This window comes from Coccinella septempunctata, chromosome 6 (assembly GCF_907165205.1).
Source record: "Coccinella septempunctata chromosome 6, icCocSept1.1, whole genome shotgun sequence".
Taxonomy (NCBI): Eukaryota; Metazoa; Arthropoda; class Insecta; order Coleoptera; family Coccinellidae; genus Coccinella; species Coccinella septempunctata.
The window spans coordinates 15,722,027-15,742,499 of NC_058194.1; the positions used below are offsets into that span (position 1 = coordinate 15,722,027).

Below are 20,473 nucleotides of genomic sequence, written 5' to 3' on the forward strand. Positions count from 1 at the left end.
TCCAAGAATAACGAAATATAGTAGCAGAAAAACCTCTCTTAATTACGCTAGACGAGTGCTCGGATACATTCGTTCTATGAGAACGACGTTAATGATACAATAAAATGCGCAGGAATTAGGGCATGGAAATAGATAAAAGCCCCAGTTAGTTTTATTAATATGTTACTTCTCCTGCGTTGTTTGTTTTTTTCATCTTGAGCTATATGGTAGACTTTGACGAAAATCATTTTAGGGAGGGCGTATGGAAGAATGCTGTTTTTGTGATCCAATGTACAAATCACATATTCTAAACTTCAGGTTTATAGGAAAAGCAAAATTGATAACTCAATTAATAAAACTTTCATTTATTACATTAGTAAGAGATCAATTCCGAAGAAATATGATACCTAAAAATCTACTCTTCAAATTTGCAATCAGAACTGTTACTGTCAAGTTTTAATTTCTTCTTTAATTGGAAACTATATGTACCTATATTATAAGAAAATGCTATTAAAAACAGTTAAGCTTTGTTGGAATATTCTATATGACGGATATTGTTGCTAATGTTCTTCCCAAGTACGTGCAGAATGATATATTCTCTTGAACTGAACGTTGGATGGAGAGAGATCCCTTGCTCAATTTTATATTCTGCTCCCACAACCTATGATTCTACCCCAAAGCATACACTAATTTCAGAATGATGCTATTAAAAATTTTCCATGGTCATTGATTTTTAAATTAACCGAGTCTCTGCCCTTCCACAATGGGAACACTACCCCTACATAACATGATTGCGAAAAATTCCACCCTACTGTACACGTGGAAACTGAGTTTTGACCTTGATATATGACTGTCCCCTCTCGCAACTATGCAAATATCTCCCATTCCACCTGAAACTACCCCTGGATGCACCCCGATCACGATTTCGTTCAGGGCCAGCATAGCAACCCAGACCAGGGATAACTACACTATCCAGTGCTGCGCAATGTAGAGCATTGTGTCGATGGTTAGGACACGATGAAATTGCCGTTTGGGGTCCTGCAAAATCAATAAATGCTGCTCCTGCAGTGAAATGCAGGGTTGGACATTGGGATGAGCTATTCAGATCATTTAAAACGACGAGATAAAGCTTCGACCTGTTCTGTTCTGAAATATTCAGTTCAACTCTTAGTTGAGTTGGAATGCTGAGTATTCAAAGTCTTTGATGATCAGAATTCTCCACACAAGACAGCCCTTTATATCATCAACGTATTTCATGAAATATTTCAAGTCAGAATATTCCATTTAACACAGAACACGATTAAATTTCTTTCTTCTTATTGTGATATGAAATTTCTCAAAACTGTTCCATTAACATTCGGAAGTTTTGGCACTAGTCATTTCAAAAATATCATTATGTGCAACTCCTTTCCTACAGGGTATACGTGACTCCTTCTCAGGCAAGAATAAAGAACCTATATGGTTGATGAGTCTGGAATATGACATGTGAAATATGTACCTTTAAATGGTAGGTACTCCCATAATTAAGATTTTGTGATAACTTCCGAACGACTAGACCGATTCGGGTGTTTTTTTGAATTTTAGGTCATACGAATAAGAGTGATCATTCATTTCTAACAAACACCAAAAGTCTTCAGGACCACTAAGAACGGACTGACCCCAGCACTCAATGAAATGCATTTTTTTTGGTTCAAGATTTTGGCGACATTCTTCAATTTGTGTGTTTTTGGTACTACTTTATTGAAAAGAGCAATAACGTAATATCCAATTGATGACAGGATGACCATCAATTTTGTAATCTGTAGTTCAAAATGGATTACTATTATCCCAGTTCGCCACCGAATTATTCCAGCTATCAAAAAATACTGAAAATTGCATGATTTTGAATTCAGTTTAATGTAAATTGTAAAAACATCTTTCATTCCCTGCATCCGGCCCTGCATTCAAGGGGGTAACTACGCATTTCCCCAATTTGCTCACCCCAAGCGCCCCTGGCTTGTGAGTGATGAATCATTCCAGAACTCGAAACCATTCCTATTCGACGATTGAAGAGTGGTATGAGTGTGGGGGGGAGACTCTCAATTGAATTGCATTTATGAGGCAAAGAACTGGATCAATTGCAGATTTTTTCAGGGTGAAATGACTATCTCAGTGAATTGTTGTTCTTAGCCTGACGCATCAATAGTAGGTCTTCCATAACGAGCACCATAACACGCACGTAGGTATTGTCAATACCAACTTTATTGTGTTGTTTTTTCTTGCAAATTAAATTGAGGTAATAATGAAGATCTGTAACAGTCATGAAATCTACTCTGCACTGAGTCTAGTAGCCCATGATGATTAAATGAATATTTGCAAATACAGATAGTTCCCCCTACAAGTACCCACCCAAAAGGAAATTATTAGAGCGACCACCATTAATTTGACCACTTGCTGAATCAACTCTGATAAACTCTCTCACCATACAAATGTAATTACTTCTGTAACAAGTTGAATTGATTTTTTATACTATGCAAAGACCTAGGCCGTTAGCTCTTTGAAAGATTTGTTCGATAAAGTTTCTCACTTCTATAGATACTACTAGTAGTTCATCCAAAATTGTATCTCGTAGAAAAATTTTGATCCAATCTCTTGTTTATGCGTTATGGGGGAGGTAGCTCATTTCCTTAATCTTAATTAATACAGTCAAGGTGAAATTACGGTACAAAACTCATATATACAGGGTGTGTCTTTGACTCGTACAAATATTTAAACAGTATAGATTCTTGCGGTCAAAAGAAACACTTTTTTCTTTGCCTTTTTTTTCGATTAGGGATATATAGCCATAGTATAGCATTTTTTGTCTGTTTGTATTCCATCTGACTGATTTTAGTATTTCGAAATTAGAACAAAATGAATATCGAATTAATATAAGATATGCACCGGGTGAAGAATTCAAGAAAGCTTATTGTGTATTTAATATGTTCTCAATTATACTTATATCGAGGCTGCTATCTAAAAGCTCAATGAAAAATACAACCAATTAGCTCGTTCCTGGAAGGTTGAATTTCTTCACCTGCCTCGCATAATACATCGAATTTATGTCGCGTGCCGAAAGAGTAACAGCTGCCGCTAAAAATAAACAATTTTCGGTAGGCAGTTACGGTTCTTTCAAACTCATTCAATTAAAATGTTTCTTGGAATGAGATACATAACAGCAAAAAACAGTTTTAGTCTTCAATAAGCAGATTGACCTACGAATTGACTCAATAAATTATGCTTACGAGAATCCATTGTATGCAATTTACTTGCATTGGGATTTTCAGGTCTTTATTTTCCAATAGAGTCTACAAAAACATGGAATACCATTTATTTCTGATGCCTCAATTGTGGTCGAAAAGAAATATGAATTATGTTATTATTATGAATGAAATATGGGAAAATAAAATTATGAAGTGAATTTCCTTTTCTCTAGCTAGTCATAACTAACATTCACAGAAGAATAATGTGTGAACTTTATCAAGCCACTAGGAAAGTAGGTAGGGAATAATAGATTTTTTTAGGCAAATGCATCCATTTTGAGGTTAATACAGGTTAGTCACTTGCCCTCTTTTTCTTGATTTGTATGATTCTTAATTTGATTTGTACCAAAAATGTTGCATTGTTTGGACGACAAAGATTTGTTCTTAAACAATGACTTAATTTTAATTTCAAAGTGGAAAAGCGTGAAAACTGATGTCTTAAAAAAGTGGTACATAATTGCCTTTCAGTAAAATATTCACTGCACATGGTATAGTGTTCGCTCAAGCAATTGTCTTTACGTCCTGAAAATTCTTTAGTAAAGTAAAAAAACTCAATTTGAGAAAATACTTTTCATTTCATCCACAATTCTAATTTTCGAACAACATTTCAGGGTCACACAAAAAATTTCAATAATCATCAACTATAAGGAGTGAGATAAACAAACAGCGGTATGAGAATCAAAATAGTGATCTGAGATCTTACAGAATTTCATAGGTTTCAGCATATGACTCTCATATTAATATTTCAGCCAATCTTAGGTTCTTAGTAGCACATTTGAAACACTAGATGGCGCTCACATTACTCTAGTTGCTTCGTACTATCTTCGTACTATCTTTATAACTACTAACTTGATCTCTGTATGAAATATTTTTCAGGATAACTAAATACTTACTAGTGAGTTACTAAAATCCACACCAGATCTTCAGAATTCAATATTCATATCAGATGAAATAGGAGTCGTGGTTGCTTAATTTTTCCAAATATTCATTTGTCGAATTTTGGTGAGCATACTTGCGAAAGATATTAGACTGGAGTTCATTTTGTCGACACTCGGGACCAATCCAATTTTGGAATAAGAAAAAAGTAAACCTTTATGATCCACAAAGGAGTACAATGTAGCTACCGCAAGGCGAACTTAAAATTTAATATTTCTCCAATCTTATTTTTGTGGCTTTCGAATTACTCCATCGTAGTCTTATATTCTACGGTATATGAACTTTTCCTAGAAATGGCCGTATAATATGGCGGAGTTCTGCAGCTATTATCAGCCCTTTTCGCTCGAGGTAAGTTGTTTGCCGTATCCTAGAAAATACAAAGAGAGCGTTATACGCCATAAGCTTCGGATGGGAGGATAGGATCATTTCAATATTTTACGATCGCGAATTCCGGCAGCGGTAATTGTAAAATACAGGTTTTCAAGACGGAATATTAAATTTCGGAAAAAAAAACAAAACAAATCTCATTTTCAACTTAGTCTGTATCTTCTGGATATCTCGGAACACACCATTTTATATTTTTTATTTATATTTTTTTCTCATTACGCATATTCCTGGAATATAAATCGATAAAAGAATTACACAATTGATTTGTCAGATGACAGAAAAAACTTTTGAATGACTCTGGTTATAGTTCGAAAAGTATCCGAAAAATCGGTTTTGCCATATTTTTTTAATTGAGACTGCAGATTTACAGCCAGTTATCGACGTAATCTATAAAACTTGACAGATTTACTATATATCAATCAGACCAGAATGTTCAGCTTTCCCAAGCGGTGACATTGATAAAGTATTTTAAAAATTATTTTCCAATATTTCACAATTTTAATGATCGATAATTTAAAATGTTTTCAATTCTCCACACGTACGTTTCACGTCAGATAATCCAACATAAATTTTTTCGATATTTATGACACTAATTGTTTAGAAATCCAATAACTGGAATACTTATGCTGGAATTTCAATGTGAAATTGCAGTTTCTTCCATTCTGTTGTCAATTCCAACTATTCCAAACTTTCTTTATATTTCCATTTAAAAGTTTCTCGTTGAAAATTCAAACTTTAATATGATTCGAATTCAGAAAACTATTCGTTTTCAAACACAGTTGCAGATGTATAACAAGAATTAGAGAAGAAGGTTTTTATTCATATTGAACGTGAATTAATAAAATGAGTTTTCATTCAGAATTATCATCAGAATCATTAATTAGGAGGACGGAAATCGATATTCGATCTTGGCTTATTATTTTATACACATATTTCGTGTCTAAACGTAATTCTTGGCTTGTGCTGTTTCCAGGTGAACTGCCAAGTTAGCATTTTGGATTGTTGTTGAATTATTATCATCAAATTATAAGGGTGGATTTCAAGGACGTGTAAAAAGCGTTTTCTATTGAATATTACTTCAAAATTTGGGAGAAAAGAGAAGGGGTGTAGAAATATTCTTAAATGTTCTAGTAACATCATAGTATCCCAATGTTGCTGTAGATTATTATCAATCTTTCCAGATTGCTGTTTTGACGAATCAGGTATGTTCAAGCAAAAAGGGGAAGTAGTTCGCAAAAGAATCCCAGAGTTATTCAGCAATTATGAAATTGATGACAGAAGCTCCACAACCTCTGTTCGGGTTTTATCTCAAGTGGCTGGAGTATCTGTTGGCATATGCCACACAATTTTGAATAAAAAACTCAATTTGTCTCCATAAACATTGACATGTTATCGAAAAATTGAAAAAGTTGATTGCCTGTCCATTTAGCATTAAAAAAAATTGTAATTTGGTATGCATCAGTCTAAGGAAAAATGTGGGACCTATTTTCTTCGATTATAATTCAAGTGTAGAACGTTATGAAGGAGAAATGGTCCAATAGTTATTTTCGAAAGCTGTGGAAAACTTAGCTACTTTAAAGATTGATTTTCAGGATGGGCTCATGAAGGAAAAACAGTTTTGCCTTTTTACAGCTAAATTGAATTTTGATAAATTGTCCAATAGTTCTTTTTATGTCATTCAGTTCTTTAGTTTAGTCATGGATTTCCAGTAATGACCAAATAAATTCAATATTTACAGAGAATTAATAAACATATTCATATTCGTCAAAAAGGTAGGACCTCTTTACAAAAAAAAAACATAATACCAAGATCCATTCAAGTTTCCTCTCTTACGTATGAACATAAGGGACTTCGGTTTAAATTTTTACTAAGAATTTTTCTAACCACCTCAGATTGTTTTTATTCTTGCGATCTGACTCAATGAAAGAAATGCTTTTCGCACGTTGGGTGAAATTTACAGGTAACTTTTCCTATAAAGTGCCTTAATAGGTCAATGTCATCATTGTTTACATTTTGGAAGATGAAGTAATTTGAGGAAAGACCGAACGTCACCGTCACCGAACATCCATAGCCTACTTGACGACGGATTTTTTTAAACGCACGTTATTTTCTCTAAACGTGATCGTCCCTCATAAATATTGATGGGATCACGGATGGCCAGCTCAAATTGATGTATCATTTCAGGGGAGAACATGAGCAAAAACGGCAGAGATTCATGAAACCACTGAGGCACACTCTCAGTCTCTCGATTTAACCAGCCAGTTGGGAAGCCACCAACCGTGCTGTTCTAAATGGCTACTTGGAAAATATTTGAATGTTGCCTGAGGTAAATAATCCTCCTCAAACTGCGGATGCTCCTTATGTGGTAATTTGTCTAGCACGTCGAACATGAATCAGAATATTATTCAGAAAGTTCTCGATAAGTTTTTCTGACAGTAAGAAAGCAATTTCGCCTTGTCTAGTGGATGAATTTAATACAGAAAAATCGCTAGGACAAGGCCCATCATATTCTGAAAAGCGTTTTGTGAAATAATAGCCGTAAGAGACACAATTGAAAAAATTAAATTTCAGTTGTTGGGAAGAAAAATCGTGCAATTGATTCTAAGAATCTAGAAAATATTTGACGTTTTTCCGAATATTCAACTCTAAAAATTGAAAACCTGTCAATTTATCAGTCATAAAAAAATCCATTTCGAATAGGTCTAAGAGAAAGTGGAAAATTCGATTGTTTTTGTGCATATTGCACATTCTTACGAATATCAACAACAATAACTTATCGAATATATTATTGATTGAAATTCGAGATAAACTTGGAATATTTCAACATAATTAGTGATATAAATAAAATTAATTTTCGAATTCTTATGCAAAATTACTTAATTGTGTAAATTTGTTATTGGATCATAAATAAATGCTCTTGCAGAAATCGCTGAGACTTGATTTAATATTCGTCAGAATTGTTACTGATTAGTTTAGATTTGTTTCGAATTTATTATGTCGAGAATTTGCTGATATGAAGACGTTGTCGATTGTCTTTCTAATTCATAATTCGAAGCATTAGGGGGTAACCACTCTGTGAAAAATGTACATCGATTTCGGAAATCAAGATGATTTTCGGATGATTTCGGAGATTTCGGATGATAACAAGTGATGGATGATTTTGGGTGATTTCGAATGAATACGAATGATTTCGGCGAGAAATTTCGGATTGTTGCAAACGATTTCTTCTCACTTGGATGATTTAAGGGATGAGGACAAATATCATATCATTATTGAAAGAGAAAATAATCTAATTTATTTGAAAAGTATTGCTTCCTCGAAAATATTGCAATACCAATTTAAGTTCTGTAATTAGAAATTATTCGTGACGAAGATAGATTTTCTGTGAGAAAAATTCCATATATCTTTTAACCCTTTCCTACTTATTTAGTCTTTTCAATTTTGTGAGTATATTTCGTCGGCCTCTAGACAAAGTATCGTAACTGACATTTACAAATTGTATAGTATCTTACGGAAGTTAAGTTGAAAATGCAACAAAATTTACGTATTAATTAGAGAAACGTAACTCAATTTATGAATTTGTGTCAGATATGAAAGAAACAAATCTTCCGGATTGTTTACGAAAATTTTTTTTTCATTAAATTATTCAAGAGAAAATAATAATATATCATTATACAAATGAGTAGAACCCCCGACAAACAAATCAATTCATTCGAAAACGAAAATGTTGAACAGGAAATGAAAAGTATAAGAATTTGAAACTTTTATTTGTGAAAAACTAAAATAGATCTTCTATAAAAAAGTAATAGTGATTCACGAGAAACTCTACACATTCATATCTGCCAAGTTCCTTTTCCTCTTCATAGGTTTTATACAGGATGAGTCTTTGACTCGTACAAATATTTTAACAGTAGGTTCTTGAAATCAAAAGAAATACTTTTTTTTTACCATATTTTACTAATCGGTTTGGTTTGAAACATAGAGGCTCTTGAAAAACCATAAAAAATGTTACTTTTAGTTCTATCGCACAAATAGTTTTATCGAATGAAATTAATTTCGGAATATAGTCTTTCATTTATTTGATGAATCTTTTGTGAAATAAAAGTATTCTTCAAATTAAAATGGCTACATCTTTTTATCAGGGCCGAATCGGAAAAAAATGGAATGGGAAAAAAGTGTTTCTTTTGACCCCAAGAATCTACTGTTAAAATATTTGTACGAGTCCAAGACTCACCCTGAATATGGTAATTTTCAGTTTTTACCGAAAACTTTGATCCGTCATCTTTTGAACGATTACTATTATCTCAAATTGATTGAAGTTTTCAAAGAATATTGTGTTGTACTACCTGAAAATCCAGGTTTGGCTTTAAAAATTATGGTTGTTTTTGTCTGTGTTTTTCCCAAAAATTTCTACCTGTGTGTAGTTTTTTCAATGTTCGATGAGAAATATTCAAATTTCATATTCAAAAGTCGAAATATTGCAACAGTTTTAGCCAATGTGTTTAAAAATTTTACTGCCTCAGTTTGAGATAATAATCTCTGTGACAATTTTTCTCACAGGAATACTCTTCTTCACGCTGCTCAAATACTTAATAGAATATACGAGCAATCAATAAAGAAAAATACACATGATATGAAATAAACGCTGGAAAATTCAATCGGATATCAGAATCAGCAGAAACAATTTGTTATTAGATTAGATTCAAGATTCATGATTCATGAATTCACATGTCTTTCAGAACACAGAACACCCTTCGTTATGACTTATAATATTATAAGTTGGCTAGGATTCCCTGTTCATTTCGTGAAATGCTGCATATATTCGACCTGAAATCATTCATTTCCTCGAAAATGACAGGAAGAATAACTCCACCGATAGGTTAAATCGGATACTCGCATGTCAGCGAATGTTTTTTTCTCTGCACCGAATCGATTTTAACGTCGGCACGTCCTATTAGCAAGAAAGAAACGTCCTTTGTGACGAGGTAGACATATAATCTAGCAGTCATTCGTAGCAAGCAGAGTGGCATGCCCGGATTCAAATCGTCCCAATTTTCCTTTCAAAATATTCAAATATCAGCACGCACGAGATGACGCGGTCACGGTGCGTGAAAGGGACTGGATTCGTCTTCGTATTTCACACCGTTTTCCGCAGCATCGGGCTTGAAATAACAAACTACTCTAAATTTGAATTACCTAATAGCGTGGTATAAATAAACACCAGAGTCACTAACCTGTTACCTAATGCCCGGTAAAATCATTATAAAATAAGTTGAAAAAAGTGAAAGGATAAAGGTGTTTACAGATCTACGATAGCTGGTTATTTGTTACTCAAATAAGCTATACCTAGATAGGTGAATTCTATATTTACAGCGACTGGGTGGATTCTCGATAACCTTTGATTAATAAAAATCATGAGAGTCGAATGAATTCCATTCATTCATTTTAAACCGTACGTTTTATTGCTTTATTCAGTTTATATTCAAGCCTACCTTAATACTCAAACTTTCATTACATCCATAGATTTAAGTGTTAAGTTTCCAACGAAAACACGAAAACGTTTTCAGAAGATATGTAGGTCTCGATTTTCGAGAAAAGTCCATTAATGGAAACGATATCTTTATTTGTCGTGAAGATATAACCAAATTTTGGTATTTTGTCGATTTCGAAAATGGGTCATAATTCTTTATTTTAGAAAACCAAAATCCGCTTTCAATATTGCTCGAAATAATTTCAAAAATATTTGTTTGTGACGTCACTGTTGCAACGCCAAAATACGTATTTTTCAAAACCTCTTTTTTCCTGACTAATCCAAATCTGAAAACAGAACCAGCCAATCCTTTCTAGATTTTGAGTTATAATCAAAAATTGAAATTTTGACGATTTGGAGAAGTTCTCATAACTTTTTTATCTTTGAAGTTGCAAATCTGACATTTATTAAATTTTTTTTGGTATGTACTTTTATGCACAGAATTCAGTGTCAAAAGATTTTTTTTCACTTAAAAAATAAGAAATTCAATGAAGTTCAATAAAAGAATTCAGAAACACGAAAGTTGGCCTAATGATTCGAAATGAAAAAATATGTAGAGCTCGTCAGTGGATTCTACGTGAAAAAGTGCCTGTAGACGGTTCTTGTTTCAGATCTGTAACTTCAAAGACAAAAATGTTATGAGAACTTTTCGAAATCGTCAAAATCCCGTTTTTTGCTAAGAATGGTTTTCACCATTCTTTTTTTCTCTGGAGAAGAGCTAGGAAATATTTCATCTGTTTTCTTCTAGTTGCTATAGTTCTCGAGATCCCCTCATTAGACGAATGTTGCCCACCCTGTACAGTTGATAATAGGATGTAAATAATAAAGGAGAAATTAATTGATACCTTCGAAACTTGAACCGAAAAACACTGTCGGTGAATTCAGGAAGGATACCGGCAGTTCTTTTTTGTAGATGAGGTTGAGGCAATCAATTATTGATTGTTGAAGTACAATATTTGAGGTAGGAAATTATATGCGAACATCGAACCTCACATTGCCACAGAACCGAAGTCTAACCCTGCATCGTAAACTTTTCCCAGTTTACCTTCTAATCTGCTATGCAGAATGGGCGTTTTGCGTCCCCGAGGACATTTATAAATGGATTTTTTCCGCTTTATCTTTTCCCTTGACCCATCTCCGTCTTATGTCCGTACCGGGAAAGGTGAAAAAACTGAAGTGATAAATTACTACGTATATTTTTGAATTCCCAACCGTGTCTAGAGCAACTACCAAATAAATATTTCATAAACGCGTAACTTATTTAGCGTGATGTTCAACGAAAATTTATATTGCATGACTTGGAACTCCGACTGAATTTCGTCTGATGTAGGAATTAGCCATGTCGTTATGTGTACGTGTAGCCTTAGGGAATGTGAGAATTTCTAACGTGATGCTGGGAGTTTTTTGTTATCTGAAGTCTACCGAAAACCGAACTGTGCAGAGTGTTTCATCAATTTGATTATGTACATAAGTAGGATTGAGACAAAACTCCTGATGTCCAGCAGCTGGATTTCCACACAAAAACAAATTTCTCTGAAGTTCTAATGGATGTCATCAGGAATTAAATGTTTTCTGAGATATTGTTCGCAAATTTTTATTTTTATTACATTACCACTACCCAGGCGGTATTTGACTTGCAGTAAGAACTATACATAGTGAATAAAAAGTAACGCCCAAAATTTTCAACAATTTTATTTTACAATAATCGGTAACAGGGTAATTTTTATTTTAAAACACTCAACTTCACTATGTATAACTCAGGAAGTTGCACCCTCAACAAGGAGTGGGGGATGTTGAGTTTTCTTTGAATTACAAACTTTTTGACTTTGTGGCTGAGGTTGATTTAGTTATTTATTGGGTTTTCATCGACCCTTTTTGAATAAACAAATAATCATCACTAACTTGCTTGTCTCTTGCATTCAAAAACCGAAAATATTTCATGTCTGAGTTCAACTGCTTTCACTTGTCGATTCCCCCTAATTGGTTTATTATTTGTCAACCAAATTTCTTTCAGGTGTTCAACATTGAGAATTCCGAGGATCATTTATAGATGCACGTTTCCATAAATTGAATTTTCTTGTTTAGATGAAAATTTCCACCTTGTAGGTACATGCATTTGCATTTTCGAAAACAAATCTGAATTCAATAATGATTGAATGAATTTGATCCAACTATGTAGAAATTAGAAGACAATAATTGCTTCCTTATTCATTTTATGACAGACTAGGAAAATTATCTCATCAAGTGTTTTATATTCTGGAACGAATAAACCAGAATTTAAGTGCCATTTGGTTCATCTTATTTCAACGTTCGAAAAAATTCAATTTTAATTGAACGCAGTTTTCCAATTGCGCCAAAGCTAATCATTGGTTGACATTCAAAAATATTCATTTTTGTTCTTCAAAAACAAATTATTTAATTGAGTTCTAATCTCCTTTCTCTTTTAATGAATCTTGAATGAAGTGAATGAAAAATACATATAATTATTACATTTATTAATGAATAGTGAAAATTAGTACCTATATTATTCAACGTGTATACAGGGTGTTTTCGAAGGGTGAGGCTTTTTTTGACAGAAAGTAGAACTCATCAAAATAAGTCGTTTCACCAAAAATTGTCTATATAAAATATCCAAGATGGATATTTCATTGAATTTCAATGAAGTACGGGACTGTGGAAGACTCCGGCTTCGGAAGAACGAACAAAATATAAACATATGGTTGGACAATGAATGGTTCAGTACCAAGTTCATCGGATTAAAGGCATCAGGACAATTGAGAGAATAATAATTGTTGTATTTTGCAATTTAGGGTGAAAAAAAAATGTAGAAAATCGAGTCAGTTTCTTGAAACTGCTTATGTTAGTTATGTTGAGAAAGTGCTATGATGTTTCCTCATTTCATCCCATTTTTACGACGATTGTTGGAATGTTCGAATGAGAAGATGCCCATTATGAACAATTCGTGAATAATTAAGACGATTGGTGAGATTTTGAAGTAATATTCTTTTTTTCACACTTGTGCCCTAAGTCTATTCTTTCAGTTGGTATCGAAATGAGCCATTTCTTAAAATCGTGTAGGTTACTAAAAAATAATGAAAAAAATTCAGCAATCCTGAGTTTCCATTTTCATTGCAACGTAAATATCGAAAGTGCCAAGATCCTGAACGAAACCACATGGTCGAATCGATAAGTTTTTCCATTGCTTTGCGATAATTCAGCTAACCAACGGTCTAGGGTCGTATTAGGATTTATTTCATTAATCACTTTCAATTTTTTTTTCAATTTTGTCATTTTGGAAGTTTTGTATGTGATTGCTATTATTCACTCGCATGACGTTTAAAAAACAAGACGAAGTCGAGTTTGATAGATCATCCAAGTGAATGAATGTTATGTGAGTAGAATATTTTACTTTATCCACGATTGTAGAAGGATAATTCCTAAAATATCTCAGGGTTTCTTAAATATGTCACCACATTTTCAGACTCGCTATGGCAACTTCTAATATTTCATTATTGCTATTATACAGGGTGAGTTTTTGACTCGTACAAATATTTCAAAAGTATATTTTTAAGATCAATAGAAATACTTTTTTCCATTCCATTCCATTTTTTTCCGATTCGCCCTTGATAGAAAGATATAGCCATTTCAAGTTCACATGACGAGCTGTGCCACCCCTGATAAAAGAGAATTTTCTTTAGAACACTTAAGCTAAATCTGTAACACTACACATCTGTGGATCTTTTGAACAGAATTTTGTATTCAGCCAGAGTACCTAATTCTTCAAATTTCACAGATACTTTTTAATTCTTGAACATCAAATAACTCGAAAACGGCGTATTGTACTAGAAACTATGAAGAACAAACAAATCGTTCAAATATTCATCAGATAGCGTTCGACTTAGTTTCAAGGGTTCTTTGAATTTTTATGGGACGTAATAGTCAAAATAAGAAAACTGAAAGACGTGTGTAATATCTTGTGTTCTAAAAATATTCATCAAATAAGTGAAAAACTATATTCTGAAACTCATTTCATTCGATAAAACCGTTTGTGAGATAAAAATAACATTTTTTCATGGTTTTTCAACAGCCTATATCTTTTAAACCGGAGCCGATTCAGAAGAAAAGGTATGGCAAAAAGTTTTCCTTTTGACCTCAAGAATCTACTGTTGAAACATGTGAGTCAGACTCACGCTGTATATCTATGTTCAAAGCCCGCTCCTAGTCGGATCCAAGTAGCTGCCCGTTGAGTTTTCTGTGGCTGTGAAAGTTTCAGACATTTTACTGTAGCAACGTGAAATTTGCCCTGCATGACGAACATCGTAAAATTAGTTGATCCATAATTGCTCCCAAAATTCACCTAAGTGTCGTCAAATTCTTCATTACTATTCACTCCACCGCCCGCGAATATTTCGTCAAGTCTTCAAGGGTTAAAGCAAATAATAACACTTTCCATTATGACCTGGTCTTCCACAGTTTACGACTCCGCTAATGATTCATTCATTCGAACTTTCATTGGACCAAAATTTTAATCTCCGAAAACTTTCTCGTCCGACAGAACTCGGATGTCTCCTAATTCAGTGTTTTATGATTTTGCACGCGCCTCCAGACCGTTATTTTTGAGGCAGATGCTCGTTAACAACGGAGCTGTCACATATTTCAAGCAACAATTGCTCTTGGGACAGTATACGTTCCTACTGACAATAAGGAACTTCATTATGGTAACAGTAATAAAAGGGTTCTTTCTAACGAGGATAGGATGTAAAATTTGAATAAATCGTTTATTTTATTTATGACAGCCGTTTACAAGATGAAATTGTTGAAATTAACAAATTACAATTTTCATAAAGACGCTCTTATGAAATTTTACCCCTGTTCTTCACAGCTTGGGGTATCACTTTCAACGAATTTTTGTGATGTATAAAATGTTTATTAGACATAGCGCTCACGACCACTATTTTGAGTACAATTGACTCAAATATTTATATTCATCCGAATTCGGTAAATTTCCTATTTCAATAAAATGAAGAGGGTAACGGTGTGAAGGATTATGCTTTGTGAATTTCACTTATAGTTGGGGAGCCCAAGGGGGAAAATCGAGGTTTACTCGAACGTGTCAGATTAACATAAGGGGAGATGCCTTTAAACCTGTATAGCACCTCTACCAAAAATTTGACCTGAATATTAAAATAAAACGATCGTTGTATATACTCGAGCGTGTCAGATTAAGATATATGTGGTTAATTACATGTTGAAAAGTATAAGTTCTCTTAATCTGACAATTTAAGCGTGACGAAAATGTGTGGGAGGGCGCCAAACTTGCAAAAAAAAAACGTCACGTGTACATCTCGAACGGCTTTCTTTCTTATTTTGAAGCTAATGGTTCAAGAATAACGAAAAAAAAAATTAAAAAGACAGTTTCAGCAAGCTGAAACAATGAAAATTGCCCAAAAGTCAAAGAAATCAGATTTTTCACTTAGCTTCAAATTGTTTTCGCATTCATTATAAAAGTTGTAGAGCATAGTATTTTCGAAAAATTTTGTCCGAAGCAATTTTTTCTACGTTTGAACGTTTTTGAGATATATGGCGATGAATGTGCATCAGGATGGGTTTCTACATTGACCTTGGCCTTTCGCTTGTGTGCCTAAACTCCTCGCACTTATCGTCCTTATTTAACTCGAAAACGGTTCAGAGTATGTAAAATTGCTTCAGACAAAATTTGCATAGAATTTTATCATCTACAACTTTCCTGATAAATGAAGAAACGATTGGAGGTACAGGAAGGTGAATATTTAAAGAAATGCTTTGTTATCATCTTCAAATTGTCAGATTAAGGAACCCCCCCTCCTTGCTTGTCACTCTTTTGAATAGTAGCTTTTTTTGGGTCCAATAGAAATATCCTCTAAAAATCTGAAACGCTCGACGAAAAAAAAATTTTTTTCTCTTCCGTACGTCCAACCCCACCACGCAAACTGTCAGATTAGCATGAATTTATTATCAAAGACACGTAGGGCATATGCAGTATCTCAATCTGACACGCTGGAGTGTACACCTGACGATTTTTTTTACATCTTTGAAAACCTACAGACGCTTTTCCCACCGCTGAAAGTATATACATCATAGAACCTTTTTTCCTTTCTACCATCTAATCTTCAAAATCCACTAGGTGTCCATGACGCTCGAGTAAATCCCGATTTAGCATCGTCGGCTCCCCAACTATTATTATAATTTCATTAAACTCAAATCGAAAAAATTAACCTTCCACCGAACAAACTGGTAAAAATACAATTCTACCCTGTCTTGGATGAGGCTTCAAGCAATTCATTACGAAAAAAACGAGAGGTAAGAAAAAACGTTTCAGTTATTTCTTGAAATGGATCTAAACTCGTGCACTACCTCCGAATACAAAAACTATCCTCGCAGAATAATCAACCTCACAAAGGATTTCTTATACACCAGCCTTCATGAACATCGAATACAAAGGGCCGCAAAAACCACGGTCAGTAAACAAACGTTACGGCAGCAAAGAAATTTACATTTTCCTCCTATAAAGGAAAAGTGAAAACTCCAGGGACAAACAGCGTAATCTATAAGCTGATATCTTGCCTTCAGTTTACCTCAGCAATTCCGACCTTTATTTGTGCCTTTTCTCGTAGACCAAAAGTATAAAACGGAATAACGTCGGTAGACATGGTGGAGTCTGTCAGATTACCCTGGCTGACAATGCATTTGTCCGCTCCTCGGCGAGATATACGAAGTTGTACAAGCGCATTGTCTTTACGCTTGTCTATGGACTCAACGTACATTACCCGAACAAACCATCATGTATCTAGTGGAACAATAGAAACTTCTATTATATTAACACTCGCTACAGATAAGACATGACGGTCTGATACGTGAGTAATAATTATTCCTTCGTTATGTCGGCTTATCTCGAAAAATATAATCGTGAATTTCCTCTCACTACTCCAGGTGCAATAACTCTTCAAACGTGAGGGGAGTGATAGTGGGTTTGTTCTAAGATATCAAAATGGGATCGTTTACTTCGAAATATTCCTCAACTTGAAGATAAAACCGGTTTAGAGTTAGCATAAATCGCGTGTTAAACCTGAACTATTTTTATTTTTTTAATAGCATCCCTTAGTCGACTAGTCGGTGTCCTCTTTGGTCAGTAATGTCCGGTTTATCTTCCTTTTGAAGAGGTGGGGTGGTGCAAGTGCAAATTTTAAAAACTTTCCTGGGGGAGGAGGAATAAAACATAACGATAGCCGAAAATTTTGGCAACTGGTACATGAAGCCGAAGTAAGAAAAAAAATTTAAGACTCCTTCAACTCTCAACTTATTTTTGCTATAGCAGGAGGCACGTCCAAAAAGACATTGTGTGGGGATGCTCACTCTTCGTAGTTCATGACCCACTAAAGCAAAACCTTCCTTATAGGTTTGGGGCATTTGCCTATAAACCATTGATCTCTTGATCGGTATATTTGTTCTTGCAATATCGTGCTGGGGTATTTTTGTTTATCCTGTTCGTATATAATTTCTTGGGGTTGTTTCGATTAGTTGCTATGCTCATTTGAATTTCTTGTCATTTGATTTCTCGTTATTTTTGTTCCTCAAATAATTTCTAACCAGCTTGAACGAATATCCAGCACCATTAAATAAGTCAATCCTTCATTCCACACTCTATCGAATGATGAGGCGACATCTAGTAAAAAAAGACCTGTTGCTTGTTTATGCTTGTTTATTCTGGAATCTTCCTGTTATTTATTCTGTCAGTCTCAGTAATTGGTACTTTGTTCAGTTCCTTCTGTTAACTCTTTCTACTACTTTTATTATGGCTGACAATAGACATATCGTCCTGTAGTTTTGGGGACTTTGCTTTACCTGGTTTGCATAACAACATGAATATTTCAAGTTCCTTGCTATTTTGCTTTGCTTGTTTATAAGTTAACGAATGGACAACTTGATAATTAAAAAGTGGCTCATTCACTTATACAGATGTTAGAAAAGTATATGAAATATAAATCGATATGAATTCACTGAAAAAGATTCAGAAATAAGAATGACTTCAATCCCCATTCAAAGCAATAAAAATGTACAATGAAAAAAATCTCACTTGAAAAGATTGACAATGCAGCAAAGTATTACTAGAGAACTTACTCATTTTTTTAATTAATTCGTGAAACAGTCTAAAACGAATCTGCTATCCGGCTGTACTGATGAAAGCCACGTTTTTAACTTAGTTAAAGCCGTAATGTACCTGCCAGAAGAAGTTACACTGCATGTCCAAATTATCAGTTGCTTCTGAGGATTTTCCAAGAAGCCTAGGCAAACATATATGTATGTATGTATCTATAATCCCGAAATGGTTTCAGATTTTCTATTTCAGTAACCTTTCCGCAACATCCATTGTTTCCCCAATTTAGTAGCGTTCAAAATTTCATCGTCAGAAATTGAGTCAAAATCAGATTAACAGCACAGTTTGTACAATTTTAAAATCTGTACCATTTTGCATCAACTTTTATTTGTTTTAGAGCAAAACACTGCAGAAAGGAACTAAAGAAAGCCAAGCCTTAAAAGTGGCAACAATATTGTTGATAAAAATTGAAATGTTAGAAACATGTTGGAATTAAGGACTCTCTGGTGTACACATACCTATATAAAATAACAGGCACATACATACATTTTTAGATAAGCACAAAATTCTACTACAATTCTTGTTAGACAATCCACATGTACGCGAATGAATTCGAAACAAAAATGAGAACTTGATCCTCACCTTCATATTCATCAAAATGAATAATCCTTGCAAGCCAGGTAGCATCCCAAATTTCCGCTCTGAGCGTTTCACTGTTCAGAATTAATTTCATGAGAGTATATGCTCTCGACTACAGGGAATGTAAAATCGTTATTAAGGCTTCGAAAACTTTTGCGAAGCTCCGTTCGATTCGGGAAACTAACCAATCAAATTTAATAATAACTCATCCCTTGGAAATCACAAGACTCCAGACTAGTCTCACTATATTTCTTTACATGAAAAACTGGTTGTGGAAAGTTTTGGTATTTTACCGGAATTCTCGTTCTGAATCCAGTGAACAAAGGAAGATTTTCTCACAATTTAGGATCACTTTTTTGTTACATTCGGTAATTTATCGACTTTGTTTCACGCATCAAACATTATCAACAAACTGTACCTTTATTCCATTAATGGTGCTCTGTCTTGAACGTTATTATTTTTTATAGGTTCATATGAACTCTGTCGAGAAAAAAGTAATTTTTGAAATATTATATGTTGTGCCTGATCGAAGTTTATTAAAGAATTCCGCCTCTCGCATTCACTTTTAATAAAAAAAAAGAAATATAACAGTCGAAACTCTAAGTTACTTTTAGATTAATCCATTGAGTCAATTACATACATTGGTCACGAACTTTTCAAAAATTGCTTCGAAAGAAACTCCTTTTAAATTTATAGTTTCTTACTTGATTTATGTATCTGTAAATATATTTGTTTTTATTTCAAATGTAAGTATTACTGTATTACAGTACAATTTCAATGAATTCATGACTTAGGTCCCAGCTTATAGGTGGCTAGAGAGCATTGTAGGAATTGCAGAAGACTCGAAAAATATTTATTGAATTTACCAACAATTTTTAGATGATATTCTCAAGCCATTACACTGCAAATACACAAAATGACTGCCAAACCCTTAAAATTTGCAAATTCAGCTTCAACAAACACCTCCATTTCATTCTGCTTGAAATGAGGGAAACTGATTAAAAATACCCGAAAGTAAATGAAAAACTTGATCGTACTATAAAATCTCACATTCTCAGGTGATGTTTTTTTCGCTGAACTATATCACTTACCAAATGTAAAACAATAACGATCCTGTAGGATTCTCTTCTAGATCCTGTCATTCCATGCTTTCATGTGCCATCTCTGTTTGCATCTTTTTTCGTAAGGTTAAGTTAATCGGAATAAAAATTGAAGTACAATATTCTCATTAGGCTGAGTTCTTTAACGAATACACGTGTTTCGCTATAGCGATAACATCTGCAGGTGGGTGGACATAATATCCGGCCAGTTGCAGAAACGTCAATTATTTTTTAATTGTCGATTCAAATTTTAAACTTCCAATAAACACAGTTTAATGGAGGATTAAAATTTTACTGCACCATTTAGTGATAATTGACGTTCCTGCAACTTGGTGTTACTTATATCAACTAATTCTCAATGCCTCAACCCAATATGCTGGATATGGGTGGCAGAATGTATTCAGTAGTTTCATCTGTGTTTCCGCACCAACGGTACACGAAACAACCAGTTAACACCATTCACTTTATATGTAATTGAATTGGTTTC

At 33.9% G+C, this 20,473-nt stretch overlaps 1 protein-coding gene across 2 annotated transcripts in view; it reads left to right on the forward strand.

Annotated features, from left to right (window-relative positions):
• LOC123315741 (headcase protein) overlaps positions 1-20,473 on the forward strand; it is a 211,521-nt gene that overhangs the window by 144,566 nt on the left and 46,482 nt on the right. The window lies entirely within an intron of this gene.